This window comes from Eleutherodactylus coqui, chromosome 3 (assembly GCF_035609145.1).
Source record: "Eleutherodactylus coqui strain aEleCoq1 chromosome 3, aEleCoq1.hap1, whole genome shotgun sequence".
In the NCBI taxonomy this organism is placed as follows: domain Eukaryota; kingdom Metazoa; phylum Chordata; class Amphibia; order Anura; family Eleutherodactylidae; genus Eleutherodactylus; species Eleutherodactylus coqui.
In genome coordinates, this window is record NC_089839.1 from 318198322 (window position 1) to 318210500 (window position 12179).

Below are 12179 nucleotides of genomic sequence, written 5' to 3' on the forward strand. Positions count from 1 at the left end.
TGTGTGCAAAACGGTCTCAGATATCTGTGTTAGCATTTGTATCTCAATGGGGAGGGGGTCCTCTGTGTACGCCCCCCTCCCCCGTGTACATCTGTGCCCCCCCCATGTACGCCTGCGCCCCTCCCAGTGTATGCCTTCCCCCTCCGTGTACGCCTGCGCGCCCCCCCAGTGTATGCCTGTGCGCCTGCCCCCCCACCCTGTGTACGCTTGCGCCCCCCTCCCCATCCCCCATCGAAACAGTTCCATCTTGGCCTGCAGAAGGCTCTATAGAACAGGGGTCCCCAACTCCAGTCCTCAGGGACCACCAACAGGTCATGTTTTCAGGATATCCGATAGTAAGAACACCTGTGGCAATGTCTGAGGCACTGACAATAATTACATGACCTGTGCAACACTGAGGAAATCCAGAAAACATGACCTGTGGCCGGTCCCTGAGGACTGGAGTTGGGGAACCCTGCTATAGAAGACCCGAATGCAATCTATAAGATCATGTCTTTTGTGGGCCATTAGAAAGTCTTCTATCTACAAGATGACTTGCCTTCTCTTCCTGTAAGTGGGGCAGCTTGGGTGGTGTGCAGCCGGTTCCTGGCACCCACAGGATGGCAGGTGCCCCGTGGTTGATGCAGTCCAGATGGCAGCACATTGTCTGCAGGGCAAGAGATTACGGGGCTGACCGGGTACTGCTGGATTTTGGCTGCCATCTGTGTCCGTGAGGCAGACCCCGGCCGGACCCGAACACTGATAATGGTACGGTCCTCTGCTGGGTCCCGGGCCCCCCATCTGTCATTGGCCCTAGCATGCCGCCTCATTCCAGCAGCCGTAGACTTGACTTGGTGAGATGTTGCCCAACCCGCGGGCTTCGCCCGCTCCAACGCGAATTTGGTTGTTTTTGCTCACAGAATAGCGCAATTGAAGATGTAACACTGACCAGCAAAAATGACGACAACCGCGTCAGACCACGCAAAGTACACGGGCGTGGTCTGCAACCCACCAAGTGAAGTCTAGGGCTCATGGCTGCAGGCACAATGTAGCGGTATTTTAGGGGAAACTGAGTTTGGCCATTTTCAGTCTCGGCCCCTCCCACTGGCCCGCGGTCCCCACATGAGCCTGGAGTCGGCCCCTCCCACTGGCCCCCCACATGAGCCTGGAGTCGGCCCCTCCCACTGGCCCCCCACATGAGCCTGGAGTCGGCCCCTCCCACTGGCCCCCCACATGAGCCTGGAGTCGGCCCCTCCCACTGGCCCCCCACATGAGCCTGGAGTCGGCCCCTCCCACTGGCCCCCCACATGAGCCTGGAGTCGGCCCCTCCCACTGGCCCCCCACATGAGCCTGGGGTCGGCCCCTCCCACTGGCCCCCCACATGAGCCTGGGGTCGGCCCCTCCCACTGGCCCCCCACATGAGCCTGGAGTCGGCCCCTCCCACTGGCCCCCGGACCCCCACATGAGCCTTGAGTTGGTCCCTCGCTGTCAACTGGAGATTATTTTACACTGGCTGTAAAAGAAGTAATGAGGATCAACACAGCGGACTACGGCGAGGGAACCGCTGGAAGAAGTATGAGCGCCTGTCCTGAAGCCTCAGTCATGGCCTTCCATCATGGCGCCCGCTGCCCTTCCTATTTGATCTGACCAGGGGCCCGTCAGAGTATCCAATCGTTGGACAGAAGCGCTCTCCGCCATTACTATAAAGCAACAGATCTCCTTTTGGGAGGTTTCTGTACTTGTGCGCCAAACCCAGGGCCATGTAAGCATATGCTATGACGGGGGTCAGATTAGCCGTTCCTCTGTTACCCCTCCTGGAAAAATAAATGGACAGTTAGGGCCTGAGCTGCCCACAGCAGGTAATGAAGCCCAGGACGGCGCTGAGCAGTGCTCCAACTGTCCGCCATATCAGCGCTCTGAGGGCATGGCCCCAGACAGAAGCCAACCGCGCGGCTGCATGTGCACCTCCATCAGGGAGGGGGGGACGCCGCTTCCATCACCCTCTGGGGTCTTCTCTGAGTTTAGCATCAGCACTGAGGCTTCCGCAATCCAAGTTCTCGTGTCGAAATTAATTCGGAGAAAGAACAAGAGGCGTCCACGGGAGGAAGCCCCCACTGTGCTCCGCCTGACCGACCCAGCCCAGCGGGGCTTATTAATAGTGCGAGCAGAACAGAGACAGGTAGAGCATCAGCAGAGAGCGGGGAATCCTCACAAAGTGGAAGGATCCATGTCCACGGGCAGACTTGATTCGAGGAATCCATACAGGTCGACGGTGTGGAAAATCTGCAATTCAAAGTGCCCGTAGGGGAGCGTTGGCCTCCGCAACAAACGCAGCACGCTCCGTGTCCGAGCGGACGCATTCAATAGAAGTCAATGGGTGCGGCCGAGCCGCCATACAGCCACAAGTACAATGGCCGACGCACTGCGGATCAGAAGGATAATTAGGCATGGAGGCTGGGGGGTGTGGGGGTGGGCGGATGAGCCGCGGTGCGTCTGCGCAGAAAAGGCAGGGAGGCGGGGGTGTGGACGAGCCGCAGTGCGTCTCCGCAGAAAAGGCGGGGGGGCGGATGAGCCGCAGTGCGTCTGCACAGAAGAGGCGGGGGTGCGGACGAGCCGCGGTGCGTCTGCGCAGAAAAGGCAGGGAGGCGGGGGTGCGGACGAGCCGCGGTGCGTCTGCGCAGAAAAGGCAGGGAGGCGGGGGTGCGGACGAGCCGCGGTGCGTCTGCGCAGAAAAGGCAGGGAGGCGGGGGTGCGGACGAGCCGCGGTGCGTCTGCGCAGAAAAGGCAGGGAGGCGGGGGTGCGGACGAGCCGCGGTGCGTCTGCGCAGAAAAGGCAGGGAGGCGGGGGTGCGGACGAGCCGCGGTGCGTCTGCGCAGAAAAGGCAGGGAGGCGGGGGTGCGGACGAGCCGCGGTGCGTCTGCGCAGAAAAGGCAGGGAGGCGGGGGTGCGGACGAGCCGCGGTGCGTCTGCGCAGAAAAGGCAGGGAGGCGGGGGTGCGGACGAGCTGCGGTGCGTCTGCGCAGAAAAGGCAGGGAGGCGGGGGTGCGGACGAGCCGCGGTGCGTCGGCGCAGAAAAGGCGGGGGGCGGATGAGCCGCGGTGCGTCTGCGCAGAAAAGGCAGGGAAGCGGGGGTGCGGACGAGCCGCGGTGCATCTGCGCAGAAAAGGCAGGGAGGCGGGGGTGCGGACGAGCCGCAGTGCGTCTGTGCAGAAAAGGCAGGGAGGCGGGGGTGCGGACGAGCCGCGGTGCGTCTGCGCAGAAAAGGCAGGGAGGCGGGGGTGCGGACGAGCCGCGGTGCGTCTGCGCAGAAAAGGCAGGGAGGCGGGGGTGCGGACGAGCCGCGGTGCGTCTGCGCAGAAAAGGCAGGGAGGCGGGGGTGCGGACGAGCCGCGGTGCGTCTGCGCAGAAAAGGCGGGGGGCGGATGAGCCGCAGTGCGTCTGCGCAGAAAAGGCCAGGAGGCGGGGGTGCGGACGAGGCGCGGCGCGTCGGCGCAGAAAAGGCGGGGGGCGGATGAGCCGCGGTGCGTCTGCGCAGAAAAGGCAGGGAAGCGGGGGTGCGGACGAGCCGCGGTGCATCTGCGCAGAAAAGGCAGGGAGGCGTGGGTGCAGACGAGCCGCAGTGCGTCTGTGCAGTAAAGGCAGGGAGGCGGGGGTGCGGACGAGCTGCGGTGCGTCTGCGCAGAAAAGGCGGGGAGGCGGACGAGCCGCAGTGCGTCTGCGCAGAAAAGGCAGGGAGGCGGGGGTGCGGACGAGCCGCGGTGCGTCTGCGCAGAAAAGGCGGGGGGCGGATGAGCCGCGGTGCGTCTGCGCAGAAAAGGCAGGGAGGCGGGGGTGCGGACGAGCCGCAGTGCGTCTGTGCAGAAAAGGCAGGGGGGCGGGGGTGCGGACGAGCCGCGGTGCGTCTGCGCAGAAAAGGCGGGGGGCGGATGAGCCGCGGTGCGTCTGCGCAGAAAAGGCAGGGAGGCGGGGGTGCGGACGAGCCGCGGTGCGTCTGCGCAGAAAAGGCGGGGGGCGGATGAGCCGCGGTGCGTCTGCGCAGAAAAGGCAGGGAGGTGGGGGTGCGGACGAGCCGCAGTGCGTCTGTGCAGAAAAGGCAGGGAGGCGGGGGTGCGGACAAGCCGCGCTGCGTCTGCGCAGAAAAGGCAGGGAGGCGGGGGTGCGGACGAGCCGCGGTGCGTCTGCGCAGAAAAGGCGGGGGGCGGATGAGCCGCGGTGCGTCTGCACAGAAAAGGCAGGGAGGCGGGGGTGCGGACGAGCCGCAGTTCGTCTGTGCAGAAAAGGCAGGGAGGCAGGGGTGCGGACGAGCCGCGGTGCGTCTGCGCAGAAAAGGCAGGGAGGCGGGGGGGTGGACGAGCCGCGGTGCGTCTGCGCAGAAAAGGCAGGGAGGCGGGGGTGCGGACGAGCCGCGGTGCGTCTGCGCAGAAAAGGCAGGGAGGCGGGGGTGCGGACGAGTCGCGGTGCGTCTGCGCAGAAAAGGCAGGGAGGCGGGGGTGTGGACGAGCCGCGGTGCGTCTGCGCAGAAAAGGCAGGGAGGCGGGGGTGCGGACGAGCCGCGGTGCGTCTGCGCAGAAAAGGCGGGGGGCGGATGAGCCGCAGTGCGTCTGCGCAGAAAAGGCAGGGAGGCGGGGGTGCGGACGACCCGCGGTGCGTCTGCGCAGAAAAGGCAGGGAGGCGGGGGTGCGGACGAGCCGCAGTGCGTCTGCGCAGAAAAGGCAGGGAGGCGGGGGTGCGGACGAGCCGCGGTGCGTCTGCGCAGAAAAGGCGGGGGGCTGATGAGCCGCAGTGCGTCTGCGCAGAAAAGGCAGGGAGGCGGGAGTGCGGACGAGCCGCAGTGCGTCTGCGCAGAAAAGGCAGGGAGGCGGGGGTGCGGACGAGCCGCGGTGCGTCTGCGCAGAAAAGGCAGGGAGGCGGGGGTGCGGACGAGCCGCGGTGCGTCTACGCAGAAAAGGCAGGGAGGCGGGGGTGCGGACGAGCCGCGGTGCGTCTGCGCAGAAAAGGTGGGGGGCGGATGAGCCGCAGTGCGTCTGCGCAGAAAAGGCAGGGAGGCGGGGGTGCGGACGAGCCGCAGTGCGTCTGCGCAGAAAAGGCAGGGAGGCGGGGGTGCGGATGAGCCGCGGTGCGTCTGCGCAGAAAAGGCAGGGAGGCGGGGGTGCGGACGAGCCGCAGTGCGTCTGCGCAGAAAAGGCAGGGAGGCGGGGGTGCGGACGAGCCGCAGTGCGTCTGCGCAGAAAAGGCAGGAAGGCGGGGGTGCGGACGAGCCGCGGTGCGTCTGCGCAGAAAAGGCAGGGAGGCGGGGGTGCGGACGAGCCGCGGTGCGTCTACGCAGAAAAGGCAGGGAGGCGGGGGTGCGGACGAGCCGCGGTGCGTCTGCGCAGAAAAGGTGGGGGGCGGATGAGCCGCAGTGCGTCTGCGCAGAAAAGGCAGGGAGGCGGGGGTGCGGACGAGCCGCAGTGCGTCTGCGCAGAAAAGGCAGGGAGGCGGGGGTGCGGACGAGCCGCGGTGCGTCTGCGCAGAAAAGGCAGGGAGGCGGGGGTGCGGACGAGCCGCGGTGCGTCTGCGCAGAAAAGGCGGGGGGCGGATGAGCTGCAGTGCGTCTGCGCAGAAAAGGCAGGGAGGCGGGGGTGCGGACGGGCCGCGGTGCGTCTGCGCAGAAAAGGCAGGGAGGCGGGGGTGCGGACGAGCCGCGGTGCGTCTGCGCAGAAAAGGCAGGGAGGCGGGGGTGCGGACGAGCCACAGTGCGTCTGTGCAGAAAAGGCAGGGAGGCGGGGGTGCGGACGAGCCACGGTGCGTCTGCGCAGAAAAGGCAGGGAGGCGGGGGTGCGGACGAGCCGCGGTGCGTCTGCGCAGAAAAGGCAGGGAGGCGGGGGTGCGGACGAGCCGCGGTGCGTCTGCGCAGAAAAGGCGGGGGCGGATGAGCCGCAGTGCGTCTGCGCAGAAAAGGCAGGGAGGCGGGGGTGCGGACGAGCCGCAGTGCGTCTGCGCAGAAAAGGCAGGGAGGCGGGGGTGCGGACGAGCCGCGGTGCGTCTGCGCAGAAAAGGCAGGGAGGCGGGGGTGTGGACGAGCCGCGGTGCGTCTGTGCAGAAAAGGCAGGGAGGCGGGGGTGCGGACGAGCCGCGGTGCGTCTGCGCAGAAAAGGCGGGGGGCGGACGAGCCGCGGTGCGTCTGCGCAGAAAAGGCGGGGGGCGGACGAGCCGCGGTGCGTCTGCGCAGAAAAGGCAGGGAGGCGGGGGTGCGGACGAGCCGCGGTGCGTCTGCGCAGAAAAGGCAGGGAGGCGGGGGTGCGGACGAGCCGCGGTGCGTCTGCGCAGAAAAGGCAGGGAGGCGGGGGTGCGGACGAGCCGCGGTGCGTCTGCGCAGAAAAGGCAGGGAGGCGGGGGTGCGGACGAGCCGCGGTGCGTCTGCGCAGAAAAGGCGGGGAGGCGGGGGTGCGGACGAGCCGCAGTGCGTCTGCGCAGAAAAGGCAGGGAGGCGGGGGTGCGGACGAGCCGCAGTGCGTCTGCGCAGAAAAGGCGGGGGGCGGATGAGCCGCAGTGCGTCTGCGCAGAAAAGGCAGGAAGGCGGGGGTGCGGACGAGCCGCGGTGCGTCTGCGCAGAAAAGGCAGGGAGGCGGGGGTGCGGACGAGCCGTGGTGCGTCTGCGCAGAAAAGGCGGGGAGGCGGGGGTGCGGACGAGCCGCTGTGCGTCTGCGCAGAAAAGGCAGGGAGGCGGGGGTGCGGACGAGCCGCAGTGCGTCTGCGCAGAAAAGGCAGGGAGGCGGGGGTGCGGACGAGCCGCAGTGCGTCTGCGCAGAAAAGGCAGGGAGGCGGGGGTGCGGACGAGCCGCGGTGCGTCTGCGCAGAAAAGGCAGGGAGGCGGGGGTGCGGACGAGCCGCGGTGCGTCTGCGCAGAAAAGGCAGGAAGGCGGGGGTGCGGACGAGCCGCGGTGCGTCTGCGCAGAAAAGGCAGGGAGGCGGGGGTGCGGACGAGCCGCGGTGCGTCTGCGCAGAAAAGGCAGGGAGGCGGGGGTGCGGACGATCCGCAGTGCGTCTGCGCAGAAAAGGCAGGGAGGCGGGGGTGCGGACGAGCCGCGGTGCGTCTGCGCAGAAAAGGCAGGGAGGCGGGGGTGCGGACGAGCCGCAGTGCGTCTGCGCAGAAAAGGCAGGGAGGCGGGGGTGCGGACGAGCCGCGGTGCGTCTGCGCAGAAAAGGCAGGGAGGCGGGGGTGCGGACGAGCCGCGGTGCGTCTGTGCAGAAAAGGCGGGGGTGCGGACGAGCCGCGGTGCGTCTGCGCAGAAAAGGCAGGGAGGCGGGGGTGCGGACGAGCCGCGGTGCGTCTGCGCAGAAAGGCCATTACATCCGCGATCTCCGGCTGTGGGATCGGATCCGCTCGTGGACATGAGGCTGAAGGAGCGCCCTGCGTCGTGGACTGGAGAGCGGATACAACGATCAAATATGGTCTCCAAGAAACACCTCGGCCCCCCAGGACGACCCTGCAGGCCACTGCCCGTCCCTGCACCAGCCTCCCACTAATCCACAATAACCTATGAAGGGGAATACTCTCATACCCTCCATTCCCTCCCCCCCCCCCCGTGTTCCCCCAGGCCCCTCTGCATCCCCTCCCCCACTGTGCCCCCTGGTGGCAGGCATATTAGTAGTTTACGCTTCAGTTATTCCTGCTGCCGATTCCAGCCAATGAGGTGGCTGGAATCGGCACCATGTGACTTCCCATTGTGCACGAGCAGTACAGTTCAGCTGCCGTGCACGATGAGAGCTGTGCCCGCGCCTCACGTGACCGGTGACGTCACCGATACTTGAATTTGCCCGCGAATTCCGAGTCCTGGCATCTACAGAGGAAGCTGATGGTTGGAGCCTTTTATACTGCTTACAACGTGGGAGAGGAAGAGTTCTGCGCTGTGTGTGGTGAGTACCTACCTGAGATTAATGCGCTGTGCTGCTATGTGTGGTGAGTACCTACCTGAGATTAATGCGCTGTGCTGCTATGTGTGGTGAGTACCTACCTGAGATTAATGCGCTGTGCTGCTATGTGTGGTGAGTACCTACCTGAGATTAATGTGCTGTGCGCTGCGTGTGGTGAGTACCTACCTGAGATTAATGCACTGTGCGCTGCGTGTGGTGAGTACCTACCTGAGATTAATGCGCTGTGCGCTACGTGTGGTGAGTACCTACCTGAGATTAATGCGCTGTGTGCTGAGTACCTACCTGAGATTAATGCGCTGTGCTGCTATGTGTGGTGAGTACCTACCTGAGATTAATGCGCTGTGTGGTGAGTACCTACCTGAGATTAATGCGCTGTGTGGTGAGTACCTACCTGAGATTAATGCGCTGTGTGCTGAGTACCTACCTGAGATTTCTGCGCTGTGTGGTGAGTACCTACCTGAGATTTCTGCGCTGTGTGGTGAGTACCTACCTGAGATTTCTGCGCTGTGTGGTGAGTACCTACCTGAGATTAATGCGCTGTGTGGTGAGTACCTACCTGAGATTTCTGCGCTGTGTGGTGAGTACCTACCTGAGATTTCTGCGCTGTGTGGTGAGTACCTACTGAGATTTCTGCGCTGTGTGGTGAGTACCTACCTGAGATTAATGCGCTGTGTGGTGAGTACCTACCTGAGATTTCTGCGCTGTGTGGTGAGTACCTACCTGAGATTTCTGCGCTGTGTGGTGAGTACCTACCTGAGATTTCTGCGCTGTGTGGTGAGTACCTACCTGAGATTAATGCGCTGTGTGGTGAGTACCTACCTGAGATTTCTGCGCTGTGTGGTGAGTACCTACCTGAGATTAATGCGCTGTGCTGCTATGTGTGGTGAGTACCTACCTGAGATTAATGCGCTGTGCTGCTATGTGTGGTGAGTACCTACCTGAGATTAATGCGCTGTGTGGTGAGTACCTACCTGAGATTAATGCGCTGTGCTGCTATGTGTGGTGAGTACCTACCTGAGATTAATGCGCTGTGTGGTGAGTACCTACCTGAGATTAATGCGCTGTGTGGTGAGTACCTACCTGAGATTGATGCGCTGTGTGCTGAGTACCTACCTGAGATTGATGCGCTGTGTGCTGAGTACCTACCTGAGATTGATGCGCTGTGTGCTGAGTACCTACCTGAGATTGATGCGCTGTGTGCTGAGTACCTACCTGAGATTGATGCGCTGTGTGCTGAGTACCTACCTGAGATTGATGCGCTGTGTGCTGAGTACCTACCTGAGATTGATGCGCTGTGTGCTGAGTACCTACCTGAGATTGATGCGCTGTGTGCTACGTGTGGTGAGTACGTCACCTGAGATTTGCGCGACGCCACCTGACGAAACCTGTCTTTTTTGGCAGATTTGTGCGCTACGTGTGGAGACGCGGCCACCAGAGATTTGTGAGCTTTTTTGCAAACTTGCGTGTGGAGATGATCCTGACGTTTGGACGCGTTTTGAGAAGAATTTCGCTTCGCTTGCACACAAGCTGACATAACTCGTTGAGGTAAGATGCTGCATCTGCTAAAATTTTCATTGCGTGCATCTGCTCATACGTGCTTATTTTGCGCATATTTGCAGGTTTTCGCTTGCGTGTGCGTGCGTGTGTGTGTGTGTGTATTTCTTCTGACCAGGTTGGGGGAGTAGTGGTCAATGTAAGTGGGTGGAGCGGATCTAGGGATCAGTAATACTGGTGGGATGTGACTGTTAACCTGCTGATTTTTCGTTATTTCCTGCAGATCTGACGTCCTTGAGAATGGGAAGGCTGTCCGACAGTGAAGAGACCCTCGACGTTCAGCAATCTTGAAACCCTTCGTTTTTTGGACTGCTTTTTGCCGGTGATTCCCTTTTTTTTTTTTTTTTATAAGCTTTTTGGAGTATCCTGAAAAACTGCGCAATATTTTACACCGATTGAGTAAACAGAAAAGATCCCCAAACACAGCGGCCTTTGGTTTATCAGGGAATGACACTTGGTGTAAAATCCACATTTTTAATAAATAATAAAACGTGATTTGAATTTGTTTCTTTGTTTTACCTTATTTATGTTTTCAGGCTCCTGATTACCCACGCTGTAAAGCCGGCTGCACACGGCTGTGACGGGCTCCGCCATGGAATTCCGGGGCGGAGCCGATCACGGCAGCCCCAAGAGACCCCAATACTTACCTCCGGTTCCGGAGTCCCGCATGACGCCTCAGTGCGCATGGGCAATCGAGCGCGTGACGCACCGCAGCGGCATGTGACGCGGTAGGCGTAGAGACGGTTTCACGCAATTTTCCGCTGTGCTACAGCGGAAAATAGCGTGAATGGACGGCTTCCACAGACTGCAATGGAAGCCGTCCGCGCGTACACCCGCGGCAAATAGAGCATGCCGTGGGTGAGGAGGGGTGATTTTACGGTGCGGAATTCCGCTGTGAAATTCCGCACCGTGAGCCTTGAGCTATTAGGTTGAATAGATCCGTCTGTGGGAAGGAGCCCTAGGGCCTCATGGCCACTAGCAAAATGGAATAGCTGTTTCTGCAGCGGATTTGCCCCTAGGGAATCATTGGCCATCCCGTCCATTAAACTGATTTTTGCACCCGCGGATGGAATTTTAATAGAATTGCGTTTTTCATGCGTGGGAGAAAAAACCGCGGCATGCTCCATTTTACCGCGGATCGGCCACATTGCTATCACATTGATAGCAATGTGTGCGGATATCTGCATGCAAAAATGATACAATAGAAAGCTGATTCTACGCGGATTGTATTTTTCTAGTGGACATGAGGCCTAAGGCCGCCTGCAGACGGCCGTGTCGCATCCAGCTGCTCGCAACGGGACCCGACCTGAGCGCCTGCAGAGAGCAGTGCGGAACTCGCCCGCTCCCGCAGCTCTGACTCATGTGCCAGCAGACGGCACATGCGCAGAGCCGGCAGCCAGCGAGTGACGTTTATGTCCGGGGCTCTGCGAACCCCGCACAGAATTAGAGCATGACGCGGTTTGTTTTCTGCGCGTGATTTCGCGTAGATAAACCACGGCCTTCTGCATAGGATTGCGTATTGAAATGCAGGCGTGTACAGCCGGAAATGTACGGTGCTGCGTCTGGCATAGACTGAAGTGGCAGCAATGCGCATTCGTCATCAGCTGATTGGCAGGGATTCTGGGAGGCAGGTCACCACTTCACTGCGCATAGATCAGTACTGGAGTCCCAGGGAACCCTTTTAACCCCTTGCCACCGCAGCACGTGAATGTATGTATATGTTAGGAAGCAGCTTTCTGGAATGGACTTGCATTTGCATCCTACAGATCTGAGCCCACACCATCTACTGCTGAAGACTGTTGCTAATGACAGTTGGCCTCCCACAGCCAGAGGGGATGGGTGAGACAACAGATTCCCGCTGTTAACCCTTTCCAGTCCAATGTCGGCCCTGCCCCGACATCATAATTTCCCTCCACAGCTCCAATGTCAGGGCAGGCCCGACACTGCAGTGCAGGAGTGGATCTGCACCCGATCGTCAGGCACATCGGGTGCAGATGCACTCCTGCACTGGTCCTCATCGAGGACTCCCGAGGAGAAGGCAGAAAGGGATTTTAATCCTTTCTGCCTTCTCCTTTACACATTACTTAGCGCTATGTAATGCATAGATTCTGGCCGGCGATCATGTGACCGCCGGTGTTACCTGACCCCAGCAGTCACATGATCGCCGAGCCGGGAGGCAGAAGGAGTACGGAAGATGCCGGACAGGTAAGCAGGTCCCTCCCTGCACCCTCCTGAACTCTGTCAGATCAGGAGGGTGCAGGGAAAATGTATTTTTTCTCACCCATTCTCCCCAGAACCAATTTATTTGGAGCTGGGGAGAATGGGTGAGAAAAAATAAATGGATTGGAAAGGGTTAAAGGGGTTGTCCCGCGGCAGCAAGTGGGGTTATACACTTCTGTATGGCCATAATAATGCACTTTGTAATATACATTGTGCATTAATTATGAGCCATACAGAAGTTATAAAACGTTTTTTACTTACCTGCTCCGTTGCTAGCGTCCTCGTCTCCATGGTGCCGACTAATTTTTGGCCTCCGATGGCCAAATTAGCCGCGCTTGCGCAGTCCGGGTCTTCAGCAGTCTTCTATGGAGCCGCTCGTGCCAGAGAGCGGCTCCGTGTAGCTCCGCCCCGTCACGTGCCGATTCCAGCCAATCAGGAGGCTGGAATCGGCAGTGGACCGCACAGAAGAGCTGCGGTCCACGAAGACAGAGGATCCCGGCGGCCATCT

At 61.3% G+C, this 12179-nt stretch overlaps 1 long non-coding RNA gene across 1 annotated transcript; it reads left to right on the forward strand.

The window, feature by feature from the left end:
• The first annotated feature begins 7583 nt into the window (after positions 1-7583).
• LOC136620068 (uncharacterized) lies at positions 7584-9956 on the forward strand. The gene is made up of 3 exons (XR_010791129.1): positions 7584-7879; positions 9299-9442; positions 9675-9956. It is a non-coding gene; the product is annotated as an uncharacterized lncRNA (long non-coding RNA).
• Positions 9957-12179: the final 2223 nt, after the last annotated feature.